We start from the raw sequence: 27,505 nt of genomic DNA, 5'->3' as shown, positions 1-27,505 counted from the left end.
GACAAGAAAAGAACTAAAATTCTGGAAATTGCAAACGACCGATTATAGTCACCAAGGTGGTGGGTTACTCTGTAATGTTAATGAATAAATAAATAGTGCGTTTGTTTGTGTGGCCATCTTCCGCAGCAGCTATTAACATCTGTTATTTTAGGTTATCTGTCACGATGGCTTAAGACGATCAAAACTCCTGAAAAGGGGATGGATACGGGTGATAATTTTAAGTGATGAAGTGTTTTTGTTTCTCATAGAGCATTGTGACTTGACATTTCGTAGGCATGTCTGCCTTCCGTTCGATTTTCAGAATTTGAGTGATTCTTGCATTCATTCTGATGTCCACTGTAATTTTGTGCCAGCCATATTTTCCATTGTATGTCGGGTGGTTTACCTTTTGCTCCGATATTTGGGTACGTAAACATTCGTTTGTCTTCCCATCAAATGAGCTATACCTTTAAATATAACTTTACATTTCATCCGCAGCGAAAGACGTCTAATTAGAGTCGCGTGTCAGGAACAGCGAAAGGCCATTGCAGCCTCGCATCATAGGACAGTGCTGACTGTCCGTTGGCGGTTCACCTGTAGAATGGTTAAGGAGGATGCAGTGGACTGCACGCAGGTTAGCCTTCTCTGAACACGTCCGCAGCTGGTGGTCTCGCGGTCGCGTTTACGCTTTTCGAGCACGGAGTTACGGGTTCGATTCCCGGCGAGGTTAGGAATTTTTCACCTGCCTCTTGCCGGCACGGTAGCTCAGCGTGTTCGGTCAGAGGGTTACGTGCCCTCTGTAATAAAAAAAAAACCTGAGTTAATCGATCATCAACGAACTTAAACGGGTGTCTTACGACGTCCGCCCCGAGCAGACGCAAAAAAATAAAAAAAAAAAAACCTTCCTTGAGATGACTGGGTGTTTTTGTTGTCCTCATGATTTCATCATCATTTATGAAATTGGCGAATTGGACTGAGCAAAAGTTGAAAATTTGTACGGGCTTTGATAAGCGCGCAGTTAAGCGCCCCACAAACAAATCATCATCATCGTCTCTGAACATGTAGAGACAAAAGCTGCAGTCTGTCAGTCAATGTTCATGAAGCACCACGCCAGCTGTTTGTGCCTACGCGCTAAATAAAATAGTTAATTACTCCTAAATGCCCAGTTAATGAGTCGGTCTATGTCCAGTCAAATCAGCCCCGAGAAATTTGTATTCATTACATTATACAAATAATGAAAATAATTCTTGTTACGACGTTTTCCCGTTTTAATAACTGTGATGTGTTCAGCTAATTCACGAGTTGGTGATAATCGTATTGCAAGTTATATTCAGCAAATCGGCTTCTGTAGTTCTAGAAGAAGGGGGTACGCTTGTCATCTTACGCCCTGTATACAAACACAGACACCAGTTCCCTTCTGCAAACAGGGGTGCAGACGTGTTATTCATTAATGTAGGTGGCATTTCTAAATACTATCGTGATTGTACTAAACTGTATAAAGAACACTACCGAGAGCGACGGAAAAATTGTGCTTTTAACAATGAATATTGGACTCGGGTTTGTCTGGTTGTCGGACTCTTGACGGGAAATTGTGCATTCTCCCTGTGCTGGTTTTTGCGCTGTCCTGCGGTCAAACGAAATGTGGAGATTTACAGAAGATTGCCAAAATAGAATTCGCAACGTATTCTGTGTTGCTGCACCGTGCAACCCTTTTAAAGCTGCTCAAAGGGACGATTCCAACAAGATGGCGCGGGGACTCTGGCGCCAGATGCCAGCATAAAATACAAGGGGTCAGTATAGCTGCCCACCGTCCATTCTCATTTCTCACAAGGATAACCCATCGTCCTGATTCACAGCTTAAATCACAACAGTAGTTTACCATCTGTCTGTGGTCGAAGACTCGTCATGGCATGCAGAGACCACATTCAGTTTTCCATTCTGAGAACGTTTGCAGTAAACTCTGGGTTACAGCATCTTGCTATACCGAACGCCCACTTTTGTATCTCTGTTAGTAGAAAAGTATCCTAACAGTCCACCAGTTTCACAGTAATGCTAATTTGTGAAGTGGGGAACTAACTTTACATTTATAAAATTTATAAAGTAAAGGTACAGCAGGTTAAATCATATAACAGCAATTCCTTAGCAACCACTTTATGTCAAAATTTTATGGAAACTTAATGAAAATGTTTTTAAAACTCCTACCATCGACAGCCCACCATGAAAGCGGGAACCCCAACTTGTAGGCTGCAGAGGTCAGGCTGAATGCCATTAATCTATACTATTGACCCAACTGCATCGATGGAAAAGACGTAAAGAAGTGTGAAATTTCAAGTTCTAAAGCAACTCAGTAAATATAGCTTTCAAAACCCATTTATTCAATTTTCATTGCGTTCATATATTTAAAAAAAATAGAAGGAACCACAATACTGCAATAAACTCGTTAACTGTGTATGATGTGAAGTTTAGTCAGCAGAAAAAGTGTTATAGATGGCAGTCAAGTTGAATATCCTTAGAAGTGTTGATCAACGGTATTTTTGCTAGCTATTCTTATTAAAAACCAACTGGTTTTTCTCAAGGGCTCTGAGTTTTATCTTAATTTTCAGAGTTACGCTAGTATTATTAGTATATGAACGAAAATATCTTTTTCGAATATTTTCTAGCTTGATTTCCTAACTCTTTCGATTCGATGCATTTAAATATGTGGGAAAGTAATTTCAGATCGTTAAGGCAAAGAGATGGTATTCATATTAATAATATAAAAATATATACTTTGCGGAATACTACTGACGTCTGCAGAATTTTCAAGTATCCTACTTTAAAAAATCAAGTTGATACCATCAATAAATTGAAACGAAATACGCATTGTGTACGAACTGTCACTTAAGAAAGCAATTGCTGACAGGTGTCGATACTACTGAAAGCTTAATAAGTCATGGTAGCATAATACTGACACGAATTATTTACAGAAGAATGGAGAAACTGCTAGAAACCAACCTTAGAGAAGATCAACTTGGGTTTCGGAGCAATATATAAAAATATGAGAAAATAATGTCCATATGACTTGTCTTAGTAGAGAAGTTCAAGAAATACGAACTTATGTTTATAGTGTTTTGGATTGAGAGAAACATTTTACGATGTACACTCAGAAACTTTGGAGGTAGCAGGGCCGAAATACCAGGAGTGTACAGACATCCGACTATACTTTTAAGAGACGAAGGATACGAAATGGAAGCTGTAGTTGAGAATGGAGTGAAATAGTTTTGGTCTATCCCCAATGTAATTCATTCTGTTCATGGAGCAAGCAATGAAGGAAACCAAGGAGAAGAAATATAAACTTTGACATTTGCCGATAACGTTGTCATTCTGTTAGGGACAGGCGCCGGGTTGATTTGGTAGGAGTCTGAAGCATTTTATGGTGAACTGCAGTCACATTTTCTGGTGTGCGGACACGTTTTGCAATGTTTTTTGACTTGTTCAAAACAGATTCTGTCTGATGCCATTTTCGGACTAAGCGTTGTAAGACATTCTTTTCTGGCACTTTGACACAATTAAGTGTCTCAGCAAACAAGTGGCCACACCTTTTCCACGATTTTGTTGTCACGCAACTTTCCACAAGGAACAGCCGCTGCTCCCCAGTCAGTACCATTGTCCCTTTGCACTGCTCCACTGACACTGACACAGCCCGCACTACGCTCTCAATCGTCGTGTGTCACGTGGCGGAGGTATATGTGGTGTGCGCGTCATGAGGTGTCGTTATATCGTACATTCATGTCCAATCGTGTGCACTCTTCCTGGCTAGTTTTATTGCCCCACCCTGTAAAAGTGAAACAAGAGTAATGGGATGTAACCGAATTAAATCAGGCAATACTTTGGGGATTACTTTAGCCTATGTGAGACCATAAGCAGTAGATGAATTTTCCTATTTTTTCAGAAAATTAGCTGATGATTGTCGAAGTAAACAGAATATGAAATGCAGACTTTCAAAAGCAAGAAAAGCATTTCTGAAAAAAAGAACTTTGTTAATATCTAATATAAATTCAAGTATTAGAAAGTATTTTACAAAGGTTTTAATCTGGACAGAAGTTCAGCAGATCAGACAGGAAGAGAATAAAAGCTTTCGAATTGTGGTGCTGCAGAAGAGTGCTAATCATTAGACGAGTAGTTCGAATAACTAATGAGAAGATACTGCATGGAACTGGAAAAATCAGATTTGTCACGGCTTGACTAAAGGATCAGACTGGTCAGTGGGACACAGCATGAGGCACCAAGGAAGATCAATTGCTAATGGTGGAAAATGGGAATGGAAAAGACAAAAGTTGTAGAGGGAGATTAGGGCGTGGATACAGTAAGCAAGTTCAAATAGATGTAGGCTGCATTGATTATGCAGATATGAAGAGATTTGAAAAGGATAGAGTAGAATGGACAGCTGCATCAAACCAGTCTTCGGTCTGAAGATCACACAACCCGTAAAATTTATATATGCTTGACACCATTCAAGTAGGGGGCGAGTAAAGTGAAATGTAGATGTACAAACTTCAACAGCCAGGATCGCTACATTAGATTACTGATGTCCTTATTGGTGCTAATGGCACCCAGACATCGAGCTACCACGACCTCTTATGGTGGCTTGTAACACTATACTGGAAGTTATTTGTAAACAGTAATTGGCTCTGAGCACTATGGGACTCAACTGCTGAGGTCATTAGTCCCCTAGAACTTAGAACTAGTTAAACCTTACTAACCTAAGGACATCACAAACAGCCATGCCCGAGGCAGGATTCGAACCTGCGACCGTAGCGGTCTTGCGGTTCCAGACTGCATCGCCTTTAACCGCACGGCCACTTCGGCCGGCCACTTCGGCCGGCTACACAGTAATTCAGATGTTAATTATGATGTTATACTACGCGCTTATTTCATCAAGACTTCGAGCTCTATGTTACGTGTGCACATATACCTTCCACTGGTACTGCTCTATAATACGCGTACTATGATTTGCTTATGGTATTTTAAGAATGCAATATTTGAGTTTTCCTCCCTGTTACCTACATACGTTATGACATGTAATTCGGGTATTATTTCTGTACTCTTATCAACTAGGCCTCGGGGCATCTTCTGTACGGTTATTCAGCAGCGATATATTTTCCACGTTGTACCTACCTTCAACTATTTGACGACATTGGCAGTAGATATTACAGTTGATATACAATATGTACTCTTAGAGTTTTATAAGAACCTTCATTTCAAAAGTTTTTGTAAATACATTTTCTTTTTAAGAACGAGTTTTTTTATTCCAATATACTGCGGTTTGGATTACTTGTGTCATGTAATTACGTACTGAAATGTGTATATTGCAGTGTTTCCTCGGTTACTTGTATGTAACTTCTTGTTTATGCTTTGCACTTTACGATCGTATTTCTTTATGTTTACTCCTACAATGCCACCTGCTGGTGGTTTGTTACAGCTTTGTCTTTGACCTGCGATCCACAGTTTCTTTTCCTCTGTTGTGTGAACATGAGTTTGTGCAATCGGCGCAACCTGCATGATATTTTGCCGGCCGGTGTGTCCGTGTGGTTCTAGGCGCTTCAGTCTGGAACCGCGTGACCGCTACGGTCGCAGGTTCGAATCCTGCCTTGGGCATGGATGTGTGTGATGTCCTTAGGTTAGTTAGGTTTAAGTAGTTCTAAGATCTAGGGGACTGTTGACCACAGATGTTAAGTCCCATAGTGCTCAGAGCCATTTGATTTTTTTGCATGATATTTTATGAAAATCTTGTTTCATTATTGACACGACCTGATACCAAGTATTGTACATATGATGGAGATATACTGGGATGTGTTTGGGTAAGACATGCTGTACATCTTCATTCTGTGAAAAATATCTGACCTGATTATGATTTTCATTTAGGATTTCTATGCTTTACAGATCTGATGATGACAACTTAGATTTTCCGAAACCGGTCATCAAAAATAAAATTATAATTAGAGACCTTGGCTGTTGAAGTTTTTACTTCGGTATTTCACCACAAAATTTAGTTTTGGTGTAATATATATTATGAAAGTCGCCAAATCGTGTGTATTAAAGCTAGGAATTTTAGTGTCTTGCACGCTCTTGGATAAATTTCTGCAGACACTCATGCCGACGTGTGAAGTTCCTCCCCTGTTACCAACTGCTTAACTCTTTTGCCACTGGGTGTGCGGGGCAGAGAGTCACGTCATCTCGCTGCGGCTGTGTGAACTTGTGACACGGGATCTTTTAGACTCTCCCCAGCACCCAGAAAATGCAAAGCGGCGTGTAACCTCAACGACTGTCCCGGTGCCGCTGCTGGAGGCGAACCTGTAGCCGCTGAGCGGCCCGAGGCTGGAGGCCGGTGGAGCGCAATGAAGCGGTCCTCTAGAGCTAAGCCCGGGCGTTACTGCGCCGCCTCGCTGGGAACGGAACGAACACTGCCGCTGATAAGGACTCCACCTGCACAGCTAGTCGGCTGGCTGTTTCCCACTTAATGCTCCGACGCCAGAAGGTTATCTCCACAACCGCAGTGCGCGTATTGCCGAAGCTGGAATCCTGCCCGCGTTTGTGAGTTCCGCTACAGTAGGCAATTCGAGAAGATTACTCGGAAGAGGCCTTAGGCCTTATATTGTTTATGAAGACCTGTACAGCGTCCAGATTAGGAACCACGCGAGAGTACTGTTCAGTTAACATGACTGCCAAAGAAGACAACGATCTGCCATCATTATAAGGTCACATTTATTGCCCAACATCATCTAAAGCCACTTGGAGAAGACGACATCCCCTCGCTATTCGTCTACATCTATGTCTACAAGGCTATTCTGCAATTAACAATTAAGGTCTGCAATTAACAATTAAGGGCTTGGCACTTGTGGCTCATCGAACCACTTTCAAACAATTTCTCTACTGTTCCATTCTCGGACAGCCCAGACGAAACACGAAAACTTAAATTTTGAATGCGAGTTCTCTTACTTTATCGCTATGATCTTTTCTCCCTGTGTCTTGGTGACAGAAAAATATTTTCACATTCAGAGGAGACAGCTGGAGATTTAAATTTTGTGGGAAATGGCTCTGAGCACTATGCGACTTAACTTCTGAGGTCATCACTCCCTTAGAACTTAGAACTAATTAAACCTAAGGACATCACACACATCCATGCCCGAGGCAGGATTCGAGCCTGCGACTGCAGCGGTCGCTCGGTTCCAGACTGTAGCGCCTAGGACCGCACGGCCACTCCGGTCGGCGAAATTTTGTGAAAAGATCTCACCCCTTCTTTGTAATGGCCGCCAGACCAACTCGCGTACCGTATCTGTGACACTCTCTCAACCATTTCGAGATAACATGAAACAAGCTACCCCTCTTTGAACTTCCTATTTGATAAGGATCCCTTATGGAGCACCAGTACTCTAGAAGAGGACCGATAAACATAGTATAGGCAGCTTGTTTACCAGGCCTGTTGCACCTGCCAATAAATCGATCTTTGATGTGATCGTTCCAATTTCAGTTATTCGTAATTGTAGGTTCTAATTATTTACATGAATTGAGAACCTTTAGAATTATGTTACTTAAGGTGTAATCAGAATTGGACGGATTCTTTCTGGTACCCTTATGAATGACTTCACACTTTTCGTTATTTAAATTCAATTGCCGTTTTTCACCCCATACATTTCTTGTACAAATCATTTTACATTTTTTAATCTTTCGATGACGGTAAATGACAGTATCATCTGTAAACAATCTAAGAGGGCTGCTCAGATTGTCAGCACTCTGCTCTTCCGGCCGTCGTCAGTTTCCGTGACTGGAGCCGCTACTTCTCGATCGAGTAGCTCCTCAGTTGGCCTCACAAGAACTAAGTGCATCCTGCTTGCTACCAGCACGCAGAGGAACAACATGATCGCACATCCATATGCCAGCCAAGCCCAACAGCGCTTAATTTCGGTGACGTTACGGGACTGATATTACCACTGCGGCAAGGAGATCGATTTAATTACTTCTTCATGTATTTTACAAGACGTGCATCTTTCCAGACAGCAGAGAATAATGAGCAAGAGAGGTTCAACCACTGCAAACTGAATTTTTTCATGAATAAACAGTATACCTTCTGCTATGTTACTGAATTTCCTGTTGTGAGAAACTTCCTCTCCAGTACAGAGCCGCTAATTTCCAGGTAGGGGAGGGGTTAGGGGAGGGGGGAGGGGATTGGAGCTTTACGAGAGGGGGCAGAGATTAATTGATTAATTCAATAAAATTGTCAATCAAATTGATAGAGTGAGAGGGCGCTATTCGAATAACTCAAAGTCAAAGTCTGCCTATATCAGCAAGTGGGAGGGAGGAGGTTTGGAGGTTTCCTGAGGGGTTGGGAGGAGGAAGAGGAGGAGGATGGGGGGAGGGGTGGGGGAGACTTCTCAGAAGGACAGATCATCCCCAGGGGTTCATAATCCACTTAGCAGAACAATAGTTTAAGGACCTATAAATCAAAAGAGAACAATAGGTTCGCCTCTGAATGTATCGTTATCCCTGACTGTAGGAAACCTGCACTAGCAAAATACACCCGTGTCGGCCTTGTGTTTGAAATTAGATGGTCAAAATAGTGTTGAAGATCAGAGGAGTACATCGGATATTTAACGCAGAGGTACCGATTCGAACTGGTTACAAAAGAAATTTACGGCACAGCTTGTCTAAAAGAAGGGAATGGAGGATGGAGATGTGAAGAGTAAGAATTTAGGTGCAGCCCAAAGACTGTCTACAGTAAGAAGGTGGGAATGGATTTACGTGACAGCAGTCATGTAGAACTGAAAAGGCTTGCATAGGATGGTTCAACGCGGAGAGCTGCACAACTGCAGTCTCTGGACTGAAGATCTGAACAAAAACATAACCTTGACAAAATATCAGTGCAATGCAAAAATAAAATAGTGAAGCGTAAATCTTCCAGTGTGAAATTTTCACTCTGTAGCGGAGCGTGCACTGGTATGAAACTTACTGGCTGATTAAAACTGTGTGAAGGACCGAGACTCGAACACAGGACCACTGCCTTTTGCAGGCAAGTGCTGTGTCGATTGGGGTACCACAGCACGACGTACGAAATATCCGCACAGCTTTCCTTCTGCCGATGCCTGATCTCCTAAACAACTTCACAGAAGTTCTCTTACAAAACTTGAGGGACTAGCACTCCTGCAAGAAAGGATATTGCAGAGACAGATTAGCCACAGTCTGGGGCATGTTTACAGAGTGAAATTTTCGCTTTGCAGCATAGTATGCGCTGATATGTAATTTTCTTCGGGATTAAAAAAAAAAATTCTGCCGGACATGGACTTAAAGTCAGGACCTTTCCCTTTCGCAGGAAAGTGCTTTCCCAAAACTGTCTGTTCGACTGAGACTCACGTAGCTAAGTCGATAGAGCACTTCTACGCGAAAGGTCCTGGTTTCGAGTCCAGGTCCAGCACAAAATTTTAATCTGCCAGGAAGTTTCATATCAGCGCACTTTCCACCACAGAGAGAAAAATTGATTCTGGAAACATCCCCCAGGCTGTGGCTAAGTCAAATATTTACATGATCCTTTCTTCCAGGATAGGCAGTTACACAAAAGAGCAGAAGTGTTGTGCCATCAATTAACTTTTACTACTTATAAAGTGCAATTTATATTTTGTAATGGTAAAAAATACACATCATCTATTAGTCGACCGCAATATTATCGCATCTTGGAGGGGGGCTATCGGTCGGCTTACTGTGAGTCAGCGCGCAATTGGGATTGACAGTATATTCACAGCTGTTTATCGTTACGTCATCGCGTGTTACCGGTAACGGCCAAGTGCAATAATGTCGTGGTTGAGTATCAACTATAGGCAAAAGAAAGAAAGAAGTAAACAAACAAAAATCAAAGAAGTCGTCGGCTCCGAGTTTCTCCCTCACACACTCATTTAAGTTTCTTTTCATACCAATGTTACCAATACTATCGGAAATCCTACAGTCTACTACGTCGTTTATGCACTGTACCAAAACTACTGAGCAGTAACTCTGCCTGTGCTCTAAGCGTCTTTATGTGCTGAGAGCACGGGGTCCCGGGTTCGATTCCCGGCGGGGTCAGGGATTTTCACGTGCCTCCGAATAACTGGATGTTTGTGTTGTCCTCACCATTTCATCATCATTCATGAAAGTGGCAAGACTGGGCTGAGGAAAGATTGGGAATTTGTACGGGCCCTGATAACCGCGCAGTTGAGAGCCCCACAAACCAATCATCATCATCATCATCTTTGCGCTCAGAACTGAAAAGAACGCACATGAATAAACAGCTTCTAACGTCTTATTCCCAATTATGTTTAAAGTTTATTGGAAACCGTTAAGTGCTCTCATTATCAAAATCTGGATGAGTAAAGTCTGAGTAATTTGCGTTTCATTTTAAGAAAAGCTGGTTTTGTCATGTATCTGAATGTTTATAACTATTTTACTGCATGAACAACAGAAATGTAGTAAGTGATAAACTTGTCTCCTTGCATTAATTCGGTGGCCGAGTGGTTCTAGGCGCTTCAGTCCGGAATCCTGCCTCGGGCATGGATGTGTGTGATGTACTTAAGTTAGTTAATTTTAAGTAGTTCTAAGTTCTAGGGGACTGATGACCTCAGATGTTAAGTTCCCTAGTGCTCAGAGCCATTTGAACCATTTTTGCATTAATTTGTGGGAGGTGTCTGCGAGAAAATTTTCATGCAGGTTTGAAATGAAGCGTAAAGTTTGTCGGAAGTCGCTAGATGCTCTCCAGTAGTGGATGAATTTATGTTGTGTGATTTACGCGCTCTGAGTTACGTTGACTCAAAACATGTACACAGTCTACAGTTGTAAGACTTGTCTTATTGTGTTAAATCTATATCGTAAGATTATACTTCTTAGTTGGCAGCTTACGAGAGAATTATAAGTTTTAAACTCGGGTTAATAGTACGACGTACTGACGATCAAGTTTTTGTTGTTCCTGAAACCTTTAGATAGGCAACTTGCAACTGGTATCATGTGATTGGGTATCCGTTTTTGCCTTTTAGTAACTGAGATTTGTTCATGAAAAATTAAAGTCAGATAACTGTATGGTGGATGAATCCACACATGCTGACGCAACCAATGACCGTTAAAAAGTAAATATACAATTAAAATACGGAATGGAGACACACTGAAAATAATACGCCGGGAACGATGTCTGCTGCAGACCCTTACCAAAAGAACAGAAACGTTAATGGGAAATCTGCCACGATATACAAGAATAGGTAATTTGCACTTGGGGGTAAACTGATAGATGAAGACAAAGACTTGAATATTACAATATGTTATAGCGGATGGGGGCTATAGTAATTACGTAGAGCTGAAAATATCTGCACGAAGTAGGCAAAGCAAAACAAATCAAAAGACAGAAAAATAACATTACTATCTTAGATGTAGATACTCTGTTAGAAATATGCACTACTGGACATTAAAAGTGCTACACCAAGAAGAAATGCAGATGACAAACGGGTATTCATTGGACAAATATATTATACTAGAACTGACAAATGATTACATTTTCACGCAATTTGGGTGCATAGATCCTGAGATATCAGTACCCAGAACAACGACCTCTGGCCGTAATAACGGCCTTGATACGCCTGCGCATTGAGTCAAACAGAACTTGGATGGCGTGTACAGGTACAGCTGCCCATGTAGCTTCAACACGATACCACAGTTCATCAAGAGTAGTGACTGGCGTATTGTAACGAGCCAGTTGCTCGGCCACTATTGACTAGACGTTTTCAGTTGGTGAGAGATCTGGAGAATGTGCTGGCCAGGGCAGCAGTCGAACATTTTCTGTATCCAGAAAGGCCCGTACAGGACCTGCAACATGCGGTCGTGCATTATGCTGCTGAAATGTAGGGTTTCGCAGAGATCGAATGAAGTGTAGAGCCACGAGTTCTAATACATCTGAAATGTAACGTCCACCGTTCAAAGTGCCGCCAATGCGAACAAGAGGTGACCGAGACGTGTAACCAGTGGCACCCCATACTACCGCGCCGGGTGATACGCCAGTATGGCGACGACGAATACACGCTTCAAATGTGCGTTCACGAAGATGTCGCCAAACACGGATCCGACCATCATGATGCTGTAAACAGAACCTGGATTCATCCGAAAAAATGACGTTTAACCATTCGTGCACTCAGGTTCGTCACTGAGTACACCATCGCAGGCGCTCCTGTCTGTGATGCAGCGTCAAGGGTAACCGCAGCCGTGGTCTCAGAGCTGATAGTGCATGCTGCTGCAGAAGTCGTCGAACTGTTCGTGCAGATTCTTGTTGTCTTGCAAATGTCCCCATCTGTTGACTCAGGGATCGAGACGTGACTACACGATCCGTTACGGTCATGCGGATAAGATGCCTGTCATCTCGACTGCTAGTGATACGAGACCGTTGGGATCCAGCACGGCGTTCCGTATTACCCTTCTGAACCCACCGATTCCATATTCTGCTAACAGTCATTGGATCTCGACCAACGCGAGCAGCAATGTCGCCGTACGATAAACCGCAATCGCGATAGTCTACAATCCGACCTTTATCAAAGTCGGAAACGTGATGGTACGTCGTGCTCCTCCTTACACGAGGCATCACAACAACGTTTCACCAGGCAACGCCGGTCAGCTGCTGTTTGTGCATGAGAAATCGGTTGGAAACTTTCCTCAGGTCAGCACGTTGTAGGTGTCGCCACCGGCGCCAACCTTGTATGAATGCTCTGAAAAGCTAATCATTTGTATATCACAGCATGTTCTTCCTGTCGGTTAAATTTCGCGTCTGTAGCACGTCATCTTCGTGGTGTAGCAATTTTAATGGCCAGTAGTGTATTTGCAGGGAGTATGTAAAGCGAAACAAGTCGAACGACAGAAAAACAACGTAAGTACTTTAGAAGTAGAGATACTGGTAGAAATGTAATAATACGAGCGGATATCGAAAGACGTCAGTTCGTTAAGTGATGGAACAAGTTCCGAGAATGGCATGTTTACACCGGAGTATTCGTATCAGGTTATTCAGCTCTTGTAGCGTACAAGACGTTGGTGTTTGTTAGGTTCGCAGAGTGCTGCAAGTCAGCTCGTGGAGTGACGACACACCGGCGCCAGTCTCTTTGTCAGGCCGTGCGCCGGCTCCCTCCTAAGGTGACACACGCCGCCCGCTCGGTGCCTCTGAGCTGCCTCTAGTCTGGGGAGGGGGTCTTTCAATGCGACACCTCGTTATCGCGCCGACTTCTTGTCGGAGTATCTCCTGGCCTCGCAGCCTCTCTGCAATGGAACCGTTAGCTCGTTTCCTAGTAGCTATTTCATAGGAACTGTTCCCAGAACATAAAGGAGAGGGCAGCGTCGTTTTACATTTCAGAAGTGATGTTCTGCCTGTATTGTAACGAATATTTATTTATTTACAGTGGCGATTACGGCTGTTAGGAAATACTCAGATAACAGCTGAATGAAGTAAATCAAATCATACTTCTTTTTTTATTAAAAGAACGCCGTCCTTGTATCAAAATATCCAAGTGTGATGATTTTCTTATTATTAGGATCCACAGTTACCAACAATTGTCTGAAAGGTAATGTTTTCGCCATTTGACTTATTTTCTTTCCTTCTGGATATACACTACTGGCCATTAAAATGCTACACCACGAAGATGACGTGCTACAGACGCGAAATTTAACCGACAGGAAGAACATGCTGTGATATACAAATGATTAGCTATTCAGAGCATTCACACAAGGTTGGCGCTGGTGGCGACACCTACAACGTGCTGACATGAGGAAAGTTTCCAATCGATTTCTCATACACAAACAGCAGTTGACCGGCGTTGCCTCATGAAACGTTGTTGTGATGCTTCGTGTAAGGAGGAGAAATGGGTACCATCACGTTTCCGACTTTGATAAAGGACGGGTTGTAGCCTATCGCGATTGCGGTTTATCGTATCGCGACATGGCTGCTCGCGTTGGTCGAGATCCAATGACTGTTAGCAGAATATGGAATCGGTGGGTTTAGGAGGGTAATACGGAACGCCGTGCTGGATCCCAACGGCCTCGTATCACTAACAGTCGAGATGACGGGCATCTTATCCGCATGACTGTAACGGATGGTGCAGCCACGTATCGATCCCTGAGTCAACAGATGGGGGCGTTTGTAAGACAACAACCATCTGCACGAACACTTCGACGACGTTTGCAGCATCATGCACTATCAGCTCGGAGACCATGGCTGCGGTTACCCTTGACAGTGCATCACAGACAGGAGCACCTGCGATGGTGTACTCAACGACGAACCTTGGTGCACAAATGGCCAAACGTCATATTTTCGGATGAATTCAGGTTGTGTTTAGAGCATCAAGATGGTCGCATCCGTGTTTGGCGATATCGCAGTGAACGCACATTGTATTACAACGCGTGTATTCGTCATCTCCATACTGGCGTATCACCCGGCGTGTTGGTATGGGGTGCCATTGGTTACACGTCTCGGTCACCGATTGTTTGCATTGACGGCAGTTTGAACAGTGGGCGTTACGTTTCAGATGTGTTACGGCCCGTGGCTCTAGCTTTCATTCGATACCTGTGAAAGCCTACATTTCAGCAGGATAGTGCACGACCGCATGTTGCAGGTCCTGTACGGGCCTTTCTGGATACAGAGAATGTTCGACTGCTGCCCTGGCCAACACATTCTCCAGATCTCTCACCAACTGAAAACGTCTGGTCAATGGTGGCTGAGCAACTGGCTCGTCACAATACGCCAGTCACTACTCTTGATGAACTGTGGTATCGTGTTGAAGCTGCATGGGCAGCTGTACCTCCATACGCTATCCAAGCTCTGTTTGACTCAATGCCCAGGCGTATCAATGCCGTTATTACGGCCAGAGGTGCTTGTCATGGGTATTGGTTTCTCAGGATCTATGCACCCAAATTGCGTGAAAATGTAATCACATGCGAGTTCTAGTATAATATATTTGTCGAATGAATACCCGTTTATTTTCTGCATTTCTTCTTGGTGTAGTAATTTTAATGGCCAGTAGCGTACTAAATTTCACCTATGCAGCAGTTCTCAAGTGATTCTGCAACCGACATACACATTTGAGCACACCATGGAAGACCGTACCGATTATGCTATTAACCCTTTCACTGCTCCGGACGTAAATACACGCCAACCGTTACAATGCTCCAGACGTATGTTCACGACTTGGTATGGAAAATATATACGGCGGTTTTCTGGTACGCTCGAATAGATATGTGTAATGTCTACTATCCGGCCAGCGAGTCGGAGACATTGTTGCAGAGTATGTGGTCGTCATTGCTATCATAACATTACCCAGTTTTTGTACTGCGCTTTCTATATCATCGAATAAAATTATTTGATGCTACATTCCGTTTATAAAAGTTGAGCTACTAAGTCTTCCAAATCAATGCAACGAGAAGAACTTTATCGTGCCAAATCCAGCTGATTTTGGTTGGACAAATAGCGATGCCGATCAACGTGAAACTGAATTCGTAACCAGAAGTATTCAAAATGTTAGTGAGCCAGCAAATACTTAACCAGTACATGCAGATCCAGATTTTGTTGTCAACATCGCTTCTTCCCCCGATTACGAAGAAGAGTCTGAATGGAATGCCTGACAAATTTGCTGATAGACACAAAACGAATGGATTTCGACGGAAAGACTGTGATCTGCCAAAGAGTATAATTTCGATAACAGTCAGTCCGGTTTATCCATTGCTTCCAAGTTTTATTAGCGAAGAAATTGAAACCTACATCGCTGAGTAATGTAATTTATATTATGAGCACATTTGCAAAGACGCGATTGAAAAATCAAGCTTGCGACGTTGGAAAAACACGGATGGTGATGAAACTTGCCGTTTATGTGCCGTAAATTTTCTGATGGCTCAAGAGAGAAAAAATGAAAAACAGTTTTTGGACCAACGATTCGTTACTGTCTACTCCAGGGTTCGCCAAAATTATGGTACTAGGAATGTTATACTTTTTTGATGATAATAATGACAAAAATGTACAAACTTAGGTGAATAGTGAATCATCTAAGAAAAGTATTTAAAACATTGTGCGTTGGCGAAAATTTAATTGTCTAACATGGTCGTGTCTTCTACAGATAGTACATTCTATCGAAACGCAGTAGACTTTGCGTGAAATTTTTGTGTTGTGTGATTGTGAAATTGGATACATTCTAGACATTATTATTTACGTATGTGCATCGAGGACGTAAAAAAAAGAATGACTTTGGTGTAAATGCTGGAATAGCTGGAAGCATTGTTTTTACTTTATCAGAACGAAACCTTGGTGAAAGCACAATAGGTATATTGACAGACACTAACCAGGCATTATTTTGCTGTCTGTGACTATTGCTTGTGGAACTGTAATATTTTCCTCTTTTCCTCCCTCACTCCTTTTATCTCCTTCGTTCTTTCTACGCTAGAACCACTGACTATTATCTTCCAGTATTTATTATTTTGTCGCCTTTCCCACCAGCACTGTCTCCTTCTCTTTCAGTATAAAAAGCGCGAATATGTTCGGAAACCAAAAGTTTTGGGAAAATATTTGAAGGTGCTGAGGAAGATACAATGAGGCAGCTGTTCCTCACTTTTCAATCAGAGCCCTTTCAACAGGAGCATATTCGCTTTTTTTGTGTTCTATGGATTTTTCCGCTGGTCCACTTCTTTTCCCTGCTACAGCAGGGCATTTCACACATATGAAAACAGCTTTTGATAGTTTACTTACGTGAAATTTAAATATCTGAAGACTAATTTTACATCTCAGATCGGATTTTACGAGCAAAAAAATTTTGAACGTTTTTCAGTACAACAAACTACTTTGTCGCCTCACATAGTTAAAATTCACTTGTACAGGTAGGGTAACTTTGAACCTCTTCATCTCGGAGACCGATAAAAATATCAAGAAAATTTTCAAGATCATCCGAGATCGGGATACTAGGAAAATTTCTAGTTGGTGCGATGAATGGCAGCTAGCTCTAAATGTAGAAAAATGTAGGTTAATGAGGACGAGTAGGAAGAACAAATCCGTAATGTTCGGATACAGTATTACTAGTGTCCTTCTTGACACACTCAAGTCATTTTAATATCTGGGCGTAACGCTGGAAAGCGATATGAAATGGAACGGGCATGTGAGAACTGTGGTACGGAAGGCGGATATTCGGCTCGAGTCTATTGGGAGAATTTTAGAAAAGAGTGGTTCTCCTGTAAAGGAGACTGCCTATAGGACGCTAGTGCGACATACTCTTGAGTACTGCTCGAGTGTTTGGGACCAGAACCAGGTCTGAAGGAAGACATCGTAGCAGTTCAGAGGCGGGCTGCTAGATTTGTTACCGGCAGGCTCGAACAACACCTAAGTGTTATGAAGAATCTTTGGTAACTCAAATGGGAATCCCTGGAAGGAAGGCGATGTTCTTTCCGAGAAACAGTACCGAGTAAATTTAGAGAACCGGCATTTGAACCTGACTGCCGAACGATTCTACTGCTGACAAGATACGCTGCGCGTAAGAACCGAGAAAATAAGATCAGAATAATTAGGGCTCTTACGGAGGCATATAGATCGTCGTTTTTCCCTCGCTCTATTTGCGAGTGGAAAACGAAAGGAAGAGAGTAATAATGCTACAGGGTACCCTCTGCCACGTTCCGTACGGTAGCTTGCGGAGTATCTGTGTAGATGTAGATCGTCAAAATTCCAGCCATTTGCTGCACTTAGTAGTCTCACAATCCGTTGCTCGGTTTTGGTACCCAAAAGCCATGTTTTTGGAGTGTTCCTCGATAACGAATAAAGATTTTTGGAAAAAGAACGGTGTCACTTCTAGATAAATGCCTAGAGAATACATTGTAAAAATTTGAACAATGTACTGTGATTAGTTATTTAGATACTGCTGATGACAGCTGAAAACGCTTTTGTCGGATTTGGTCAGGAACTGCCTCTGAACTAAATGGTGTCTCCATAAGCAACTTAAGGGAAATGCAAAAATAGCCAACCAATTTGCTACATTTCCCTAACCTGGAGGAAATGTGTGGTATTCAAACTTCGACCATGTACTATATGATGCTTACAATAAGACGATCCTACTGTTTTTTTTTAATTGTATTCATTTCATTGCGAGCTACAGTTACAACATTGCTTCACTCACACAATCATGTAGTAATTTTCCAGCAATAGGGCCATTTCTCCTAGATATATAAGCCAATTAAGTGGCTGACTTAGTTGTCTAATTATCCTTCCACTCACAAAAGTTAACTTTACGTTTGCTTACTTTGTTCCAGGGCTTTCGCACTTCGCTTGCTGTTGGCCGCAACAGCAAAAATTCAGGGTCGACAATTATAGCACTGTCGTCCGGCGTCTCATTGCTCCATTTCAGCGTAGGTGTTTACTTCCATCCCGCTCTACGACTACCTCGCAGCCGCCATGCTACTTCTCTATGAATTGCACCTTACACTCCAGAAAAATCACTTACTAGTGTTACACCTATACAGTAAGATTCATCGTCATGGAATTGAGAGCAACAGAATGCTCGTAACTGTTACTTATTTATTGCACACTAACGCCAGTAATAATGTGTGAAGTATTCTTACTGATTTAGTCACTTACTACGTATATTTATTAGCGCGATACTTTTTGGCAGCTTGCTGACATTTGGTGCGTTACACTTACATGTACTTTAAGTTTAGTGTGCACGTAACCGTAATGTAACTGATGATGCCAGCATGCTATCGAAATGCTTCGTACTAATAAATATTATTAAAAAGTTCAAATAGTAAAACTTATTTCATAAATCTGCATTACAGTCCGTGGCAACCAATTCAATACAACATGGATAAACCAAAAAGTAAGACCACCTTCTGATCACGTAGTCCACGTACGCTCAAAGAGCTTCGTATTCTGGAAGAAGTAATCCACTGCTACCCACCGTTTCCAGATACTAATTTCCGGCTGCTTGCAGCAACTCTTCAGTAGCGTGCCAAAAACAGGAAGCCTCGACCCCTTACAGGCTATCGAAATTCACAAGCGGTAAAAGCACAGAATGAAAATTTAATCGGCGTAGCAATCGTTTCTGCATCCGCTGTATACGGTACATTCAACGTGCGCTGTATAGTTCTTATTCTTCGGAATGTTTCAAGCAGTACTCAAAAGTGGGACGAGCATACTCAACAAACTTAGTTTGTGACAGCTATAATAATATCCACAAATCATTAAAACAGCAGAAAATACAATATCTGTTTCGTGGCTAAATTTGATATCGTGGCTTTTGAGAACAGAAGGTCTTATTAATAATAATAGAAAATAAAATTAACTGGCAGAATCCTTTTCAAAAGGGATGATAGTTCCTTATTTCATGCAATACTCGACTTAATTTCTAAGTATCTTCAGATCTTCGAAGATTCGTCGGCAGGGATCGAACGTGAGTGCTAATATATATATATATATATATATATATATATATATATATATATATATATATATATATAAGGATTGTTATCTTTCGAAACAAAATTCAAACATAAAGGTGAAATTTATTTTATACAAACTTATCTAGCGTCAGTTCGTTTGTCATGTTTTACACGTACAATAGACCTTCTCTGGATGGTCTTCTTCTTTGATGTTCCTGGAATTAACGAGATAAACTGGCGCCCGGTTAGGTGTGAGATTATTGCCATGGGCCGCTCACCTACCACGGTGGTGATTCTCTAGGATGTCCTTGATGTTTTTCTGCTGACAATCAGATACTGAAATATTTCTTCCCTCATGAGTTTTATATAACAAATACGTGTTCATTTGCCAGATCCTCGAAATTAAGCAAATACTTTTCCGAGACACTCTATTGAACTTAGCATCATGTCCCTCCTGTCAACGGGCTCGATAGTGCTTACAGTGAAAGTATTTTTTTTTTTTTTTTTACATATGTCAATTTTATAAGTCGCTATAATGTCGCTTTTATGAAGAGTTGAAATCATTCTCACTTTACGCTTCCCCTACCAAGTGAGAGCAAGAAATTTATATATATATATAAAGAACGAAGGAGATAATACTAGTGTGAGAGAAACAGAGGGCCACTATGGCAATGGAACATAGTTGAGAGCGACAGAACAGTGCTAGGAAAAGGGTGAAGGAGACAGTGTGATGTGGGAGAGGAATAAACAGAAGTAGATAGTAGAACTAGGTCATAGCCAGTGATAACGAGCGACATAGTCTATAAGAATGACGACAAGGAAGGGAGAGATGGTGACAGTGAAAAGAGACAACAGGAGAGGGAAGGAATTAATGAGATAGTAGCGGTAAGAGAGAGTAAGAGGGAGACAGTGACAGCGTGAGCAGAAAATAGTAGTAGGACAGAACTAAGGAAACTGTGGCTTTGAAACAAGAGATAGTGACAGATAGAAAGAGATAACGACAATGAGTTGGGCTGAATGAGTGAGTGAAAGTGGGAATGTGAGGGTGAGTGTAGATAAACGACTTGAAAGCGATGGACTAGTGGGTTCAAATGGCTCTGAGCACTATGGGACTAAACATCTGAGGTCATCAGTCCCCTAGAACATGGAAGTACTTAAACCTTACTAACCTAAGGACATCACACACATCCATGCCCGAGGCAGGATTTGAACCTGCGACCGTAGCAGTCACGCGGTTCCGGACTGAAGCGCCTAGAACCGCTCGGCCACAGGTGCCGGGATTGTCAGGCTAAGTCAGCACACCAATGCGATTGTTAGTGAACCTTTTCTTCAAAATAATAGGACACTTTTCCAAAACATGATCGCCCATAAACATGTCATTGCTGTACACCAGACACTCCTCGCAAAGGACACGGTTTCCTATCACGAGATACAGATTTTGCCCTTATAGAGAGGAATAAAACATCCTTTCACGTAAATCAATCTGACGATGGATTCCAGTCATTGATAACGGCAAGGACAATAATTACTTGTCTGCAAGATGGAACCAGAGTTTTTCAGGGATCTTTGCTCGCTCGACCAAGGTTTGTACTTTGGCTCATTAAAGACAATTATGCCCGGCTACAAATTTCGACTGATGACTACTACACTCAGGGAAAGAAAAAAATCATAACATTCTGCAACAGAAGGTTTGTCAAAATATTGCAAAGAAGCCGAGAGGTACTGGAAACAGAAATCTTTGGCTAGATAACATTTTAGTCTTTCCTGTCTTGTAGGTTGGCCAAAGCATTGCAAGGAAATCGAGAGGTACTGGAAAAAGAAAAAAAAATTGCGACCAGACAACATTTCAGTTTTCCCCGCTTTGTACGATAAACATTTGACAATAAAAGAAGAAAGCCTTTAAATATCTAAACCAAAGAAAAGAATATCTGTGAGAAACTACCAATTGAATAGTGAATTTACATGTCCGTCTGACAAAAGCCATTGACTCAGGTAACGCTTACTGTACATGTTTAGTGTAATTGCGACATCAATAGTGATAAGGTTTTATTTATTTTGTGCTGCTTCTTGTGTAGATACGTGTTGAATCCTGACTGTTTGTCAAAGATGGAGTGTCTAGGAAACCTGCTTTTCGGATTGCAAGGCAACAGTTCAAGCAAATCGTATTAAAGAATTTTATTACGGAAAGTACATGACAATTCTTAACTTTGCATTAAACAGATGTGTCGCAAACAAAGGGCAGCAGACAACAAACAATGTTCTTCAGTGTGATGTTTAAAGCTTTCCCGGCGTACTGATTGTTCCATAAAAACACGGGAGAACTGCCGGATATCAGTAACGTCCTGCCACGATATTTCGGCGCAGAGCCTTCTGGCCATCTTCAGGTGAGTGCTACTACGCCAATATCGCAATTGGAGGTACACTGAGTGGCGACAGATGGCCTTTTCATATGAGTCACATGTTATGCTCCATTTGACTTGAAGCAAACACCCTGAATTAATCAACGGAAGGGTCCACACAAGGGAGAGATCGTTTTGATCTGCGGAATGTTTTCGTGGTTCAAAATGGTTCAGATGGCTCTGAGCACTATGGGACTTAACATTGGAGGTCATCAGTCCCCTAGAACTTAGAACTACTTAAACCTAACTAACCCAAGGACAGCACACACATCCATGCCCGAGGCAGGATTCGAACCTGCGACCGTAGCGATCGCGCGGTTCCAGACTGAAACGCCTAGAACCGCTCGGCCACCCCGGCCGGCTGTTTTCGTGGCATTCCATGTGTAATTTCGCCATTATTAACTGCATTATTTAAAATTATTAACTTTAGGATTTTAGCTGTTAGTTTTGTAATTGCTTTTGGCTGGTGTCATTTTAAAGAAATTCATTTTCATCACATTATTTCCTATTGCCCGCGGTGGACAAAAGTCAAATCTATTTCCGCACTTTCGGATTTTAAATACTGTAAATGAATTTTGAAAAGTATTTCGTTCCTTTTATTAAAGTCTAGCTCCTTACCGCTCCACCATCTAGTTTCCTTCAATTTAAAATGCATTCTGACTACTGCAGTGACTACAATAATCAGAACGCTTTTTAGCACTGCATAGTGGAATAATAATACGCACTGGTTTGTCGGAACAGAACAAATTATACACTGTCCATACAAATGCATGTTGTTGTGGTCTTCAGTCCTGAGACTGGTTTGATGCAGCTTGTAACGTTCCCTGGCAACACTCACACTATTAATAAACTAAAATTTGATTGTACTATATACGTCGCTATGAAGCAATTTGTATATACTGTAATTATTTAACAAAAAATATTATTTAATTTTGTGTAAAGGACATCCGTTATTATTGTAATATTTTCTGTAGTAATATTCTCGATGTATTTATGATTGTAATATTTCTATACTCATAATGTAATTGCGAAATGTGTCAATATCTGCGATAACAAAAATGTAAAATTCAGCCACAGAGGAAAATAATGTTGTAAGATTACAAAGAGATGTTAATGGTCAGCAGTAGTATAAAAAGCACCACGTAGTGTGTATTCTTTGTCGTCTTTCTGGAGAGCTGAAAGTGAGAGGAACCTGTGACGTAGCATTTTATGAATGGGTAGACTTCTTTTGTCTGTATCTAGATTTAGCCGCCATTAGAGGATAAATTACAAACTAATGTAAGTTGAATTATTGTTGTGGTCTAAATACATTATAATTTAACAAAAGTGTGTATTACTAACGTAAATTAGCTTGCCCATGTCATCTATAATATTTCTTTAAAGAATTTTCAGCATTTTTAGCGGTGTTGCTGGGTTGTGCCGCGACCGAACGATTTGCAGCGGCGGCACATTTAAAAAATTGTTCCGCTAAGAAAAATTAACCAAACCCGTAAATCGGGAGCAGATAAAAATTGGCAGTGAATTAAGAAAATGTTTTTCTTTTACAGCGATCCTGAGACTGACGGAATTTATTACTAGTTTCACATTTGTGCATTAATAGGCGGATAGTTAACGTTGAAATTTAACAATTTTGGTTCTTTCAAATAACTTAAATGTATAGTGAAGTGTGTTTTATCAATGATAATTAAACGTCGGCTTGGCAATATTTAACCATTTTCTGCTAATAGAGACAGTCTTGTGTTCCATAGCTAACGCCGGGAAAGAATTCAGTAAATATTAAAAAAAAAAAACACTGCATTTAGAAAATGTGTGCCAAGGCCGAATTACGTAAAGGATTTAATTCTCAACTAAATATTCTTAATCAGTTAATATGAATTCACGTAATTTTAAATGCACTTAATTCTGTCTAAATGAATTTTTATTACCACACGTAAATAAGGGATTCTACAACAAAGTTCGTACGTACAGAAAGAAAGAAAAACAAATTCAAAAAACAAATTTAAAAAAAGGTAACTATTTATTTTTAATTTTTATTTTTTTTAATTTCATTAAATTGGCGCCCAACGTGGGGCTCGAATATGCAGTGGCCACAAAATACCCATGAGATAACTAGGGAATTATTGTAGTCGAGCTTTGTTGGAGAACAACTAATATTTTTTTCCATGTATTGTATGTATTGCCTAACCAATATTGTGTGGTAATACCTGTATATGACTTTTTGCATGAGAACACTATATACCCAGAGGCAAGCTGAAGAAGAAAGCTCATTATATCGAAAAATTAATTACCTACCACAATACCAGGGGGCAGCTGCACCCAAGATAGATCACCAAAAGGTAAAGCTACAGTGTATTTGTCCTGTGCGTAGTAAAGTAGCCTCAGTGCAGTGTTCTCGGATCATTAGTGGTGTGCTTGTTGTTATTGTTCTTTTTTAAAAATAACAGGACATTTGAGTAGTTAGTCATTGTAGTATATAATAAGTGTGTTTCAACAAATGACCATTTCTTGTGTGATTATGTCAGTGAAACTTGAGTGTTAGGATATTTAGTTTTGTTTCTTTTGTTGACTATGGTTAGATTGCGTAGTCAGAAAGATATAATCATGGATAATGAACAGCAGTTAGCAAGCAGTGATACCGAGTTAGAAAGTGGGGCACAAAGTAATGTTACTGGCGTAGTTCAGGAAGTACAACGTGAGAATCTGGGGGCAGAAAGGCAAGAAATGTTGCCACTGCCAGCCAGTGATTCAGTTGAAGGTAGAAATACTGTACGACCCACAAGCACTAGACACGGGCCAGAGAGTGGTGAGGTGTCAGAAGTGCAGTCATTAAGGGTTATGTTCGAGCGCATGCTCAATTTCCAAGCTGAATTTGCACGTATGCAAGCAGAACGCGATAGAGAACGTGATGCTAAACAAGCAGAGCGTGATCGACGCCTGCATGAGAGAGACTTGCAGTTAATGCAATCTTTGGAAGCTATGCAAAGTGAGATTGTTAGTTTGAGACAAAACTATGAAACCATACCTAAAGCGGTGCAAGAACTGAGCAAAAGAGTAGATAGTATCCAAGTTGCTAACGCCAGTATCGTAGATGAAATTAGTGTACTGGCTAACAGGATGGAACAAATAGAAATTGACACAAGTCAAGTAATTGATCAGAAAACGTCCGAACAAGTGCACAATATTGAAAACCAATTTATAAAAAAGATAGACGAGAGGGTGCACGCCGCGACTGAGGCTAAAGCCGTGGGCTCCAATGCGGAAGTCATCATCATCATCTTGGACAGTTTCCAGCCACTGGTTGGGTCTGTCGGGAACACAAGCCTCTCCATCGTGTTCTGTCTTTGCACCATTGCCCCTCTTCCACCTTCGTCCAGTTCTCTCCTCTTCTCGTCACACATTCCTTCACTCCCTTCACCCATCTATCTCTTGGTCTTCCTCTGGGCCTCTTCCCCTCCAGTTGCAGATCAAACATCCTCTTTGGAATTCTTCCCTCATCCATTCTCTTCATGTGTCCATACCACTGCAGTCTTGATTTTTCTATCCTGTCCTGTACTGGTTCCTCCTTTAGTCTTTCCCTCACATACACATTTCGCAATTTGTCTCGTCTTGTTACACTCAACCTGCTCCTCTGGAACTTCATTTCACTAGCCTGTATTCTACTTTTGTCGCTTTTGTGCATTACCCATGTCTCACTTCCGTATGCCAATATGGGGACAAAGTAGGTTCGGTATATAATTCCCTTGGATTTCTGTGGCACCTCCTTGCTCCAAATAAGCCCCCTAATGCATTTGTAGAACTGCCCTGCTTTTCTGCACCTTTCATTTATTTCCATTGCGTTTCCCCCCCTTACTTTCAATCATGCTTCCCAGGTACTCTACCACTTGTAGTTTTTCCCCTCCACAAGTTATATCCACATTTGGCCTATTCTTCTTCCTTGTTGTGACAATTATTTCACTTTTCTTTGCAGAGAAATGCATTCCATATTGTGCTGCCGTTGCCTCCCATACATCTAACTGCTCTTGCACCTCCTTTTCGCAATTTCCCCATAACATCAGGTCATCGGCAAAAAGCACTGCTTCCAATGCGGAAGTGCAGGACCTAAAAAGCAGCTCTCCAGCTCCGCAAGACGACGGATGACATTCCGCTGCCAAAGCGGAATGTCAGTGTTCACCCTGTAGTGTTTATCAAGGGATTTAGAAACATTTTGCCTAGCGTTTGGAGTCATACACAGAAAATACAGTTCGTTATGTCTTACATACAAGGAGATGCTGCATTATGGGCAACCGAAGCAGCTGACAGTTGCGACACATATGAGCAATTTGAAAAGGCATTCTTGGCCAAATATTGGTCAACATGTATTCAGGAGAGATTAGGGAAAAAGCTATATAATCCAGAGCCGTATTCTCCACGATTAGGCAATTTGCGAAAATATTTTGAGAAATACATTAATAAGACCCGTTACTGGGACGAGCAGATTTCATCCCGGGATTTGATCAGACTTTTGAAATCACACTTGCCGATACACGTAAAGGAAAAACTTATACACGTACCGGAGAACGACATGGAACATTTCTTGTCTGTTCTGGACTCAAATGACCTGATTCGGGATGATGTTAAGGCAGCCTCTGAACAGGCTAGAAATAACGGAAACGGTTACAGAAATGGTCGAAATAACACGCCTCCACCAAATAATGGAAACGGCGGAGGTAACAATAGGAAACAAGATTATGTACAAAACGGGAATAGAGGTAGAGACCGGAACGGCAATAGTCCGCCGGTGAATAATGACCGGAAAAGGAGGTCTGATGACTGATATGAAACAGGCCCACCAAGCAATAGTAGATGGAGAAATGCCAGGGGGCCGTGGAACACTAATACCTATAACGATGTAAACCGAACTTGGCCACAGAACCAGAGGCCCAGTCCGGACCGGCAAAACAGTGAAAGATATGACAATAACCGACCGCCACCACAAAATGCGCCAATTGCGCAACCGTGGCGGCCGACGCAACACAACTTACACATAGTGGAGGTCAGCGACACAGAGCAGCCACACCCATCCACCAGTAATAATCCAACAAACTAGATTCAGCCGAGATACGCTCTCCATCGCCGGCTGAGGTTTGGAGTGAGAGCAGCCCGACACAGAACAAAACATCGGGAATCTGTATCCTCAGGTATAATGACGGGGTACAGATGGGACATGAATTAATAACTGAACCACCCACGTGCATAAAGGAGCACAAAGACAAAGTACAAGCGATAATAGAGATCAAAATTAACAATATTGATGTGCAAGCAATCGTAGATACAGGTGCTACTGTCAGTGTCATGAGTATGGAGTTATTCAGAGTACTGGGGAAAGAAAAGCGTATGCTGACTTTTCCTGTGAACAACTGCAAAGTCACTGGAGCCATCAGTGCACAGCGACAAATAATTAAACTCCAAGTGCGGGTAGAGATGTATATAGGGGGAGAAGCCATAGCGTGCTCGTTCCTGGTAGCAAAGGGTTTAAAGGTAGCCTGCATTTTGGGGGTAGATTTTTTGAGAGAAAGGGACGCGGGTAGGAGGACAGAATTGTCCATGCTCGGATCTGAAGAGGTACCTATGCCTAATTGTAATGTTATTAATATAAAATGTAGGAATCAGTGGATACTACATTTAGACAATCATTCTCTAGGACAAAATCTCTATTACCCAGACGT

Source organism: Schistocerca americana, chromosome 6 (genome assembly GCF_021461395.2).
Source record: "Schistocerca americana isolate TAMUIC-IGC-003095 chromosome 6, iqSchAmer2.1, whole genome shotgun sequence".
Taxonomy (NCBI): Eukaryota; Metazoa; Arthropoda; class Insecta; order Orthoptera; family Acrididae; genus Schistocerca; species Schistocerca americana.
This window is presented reverse-complemented; position numbering follows the sequence as displayed.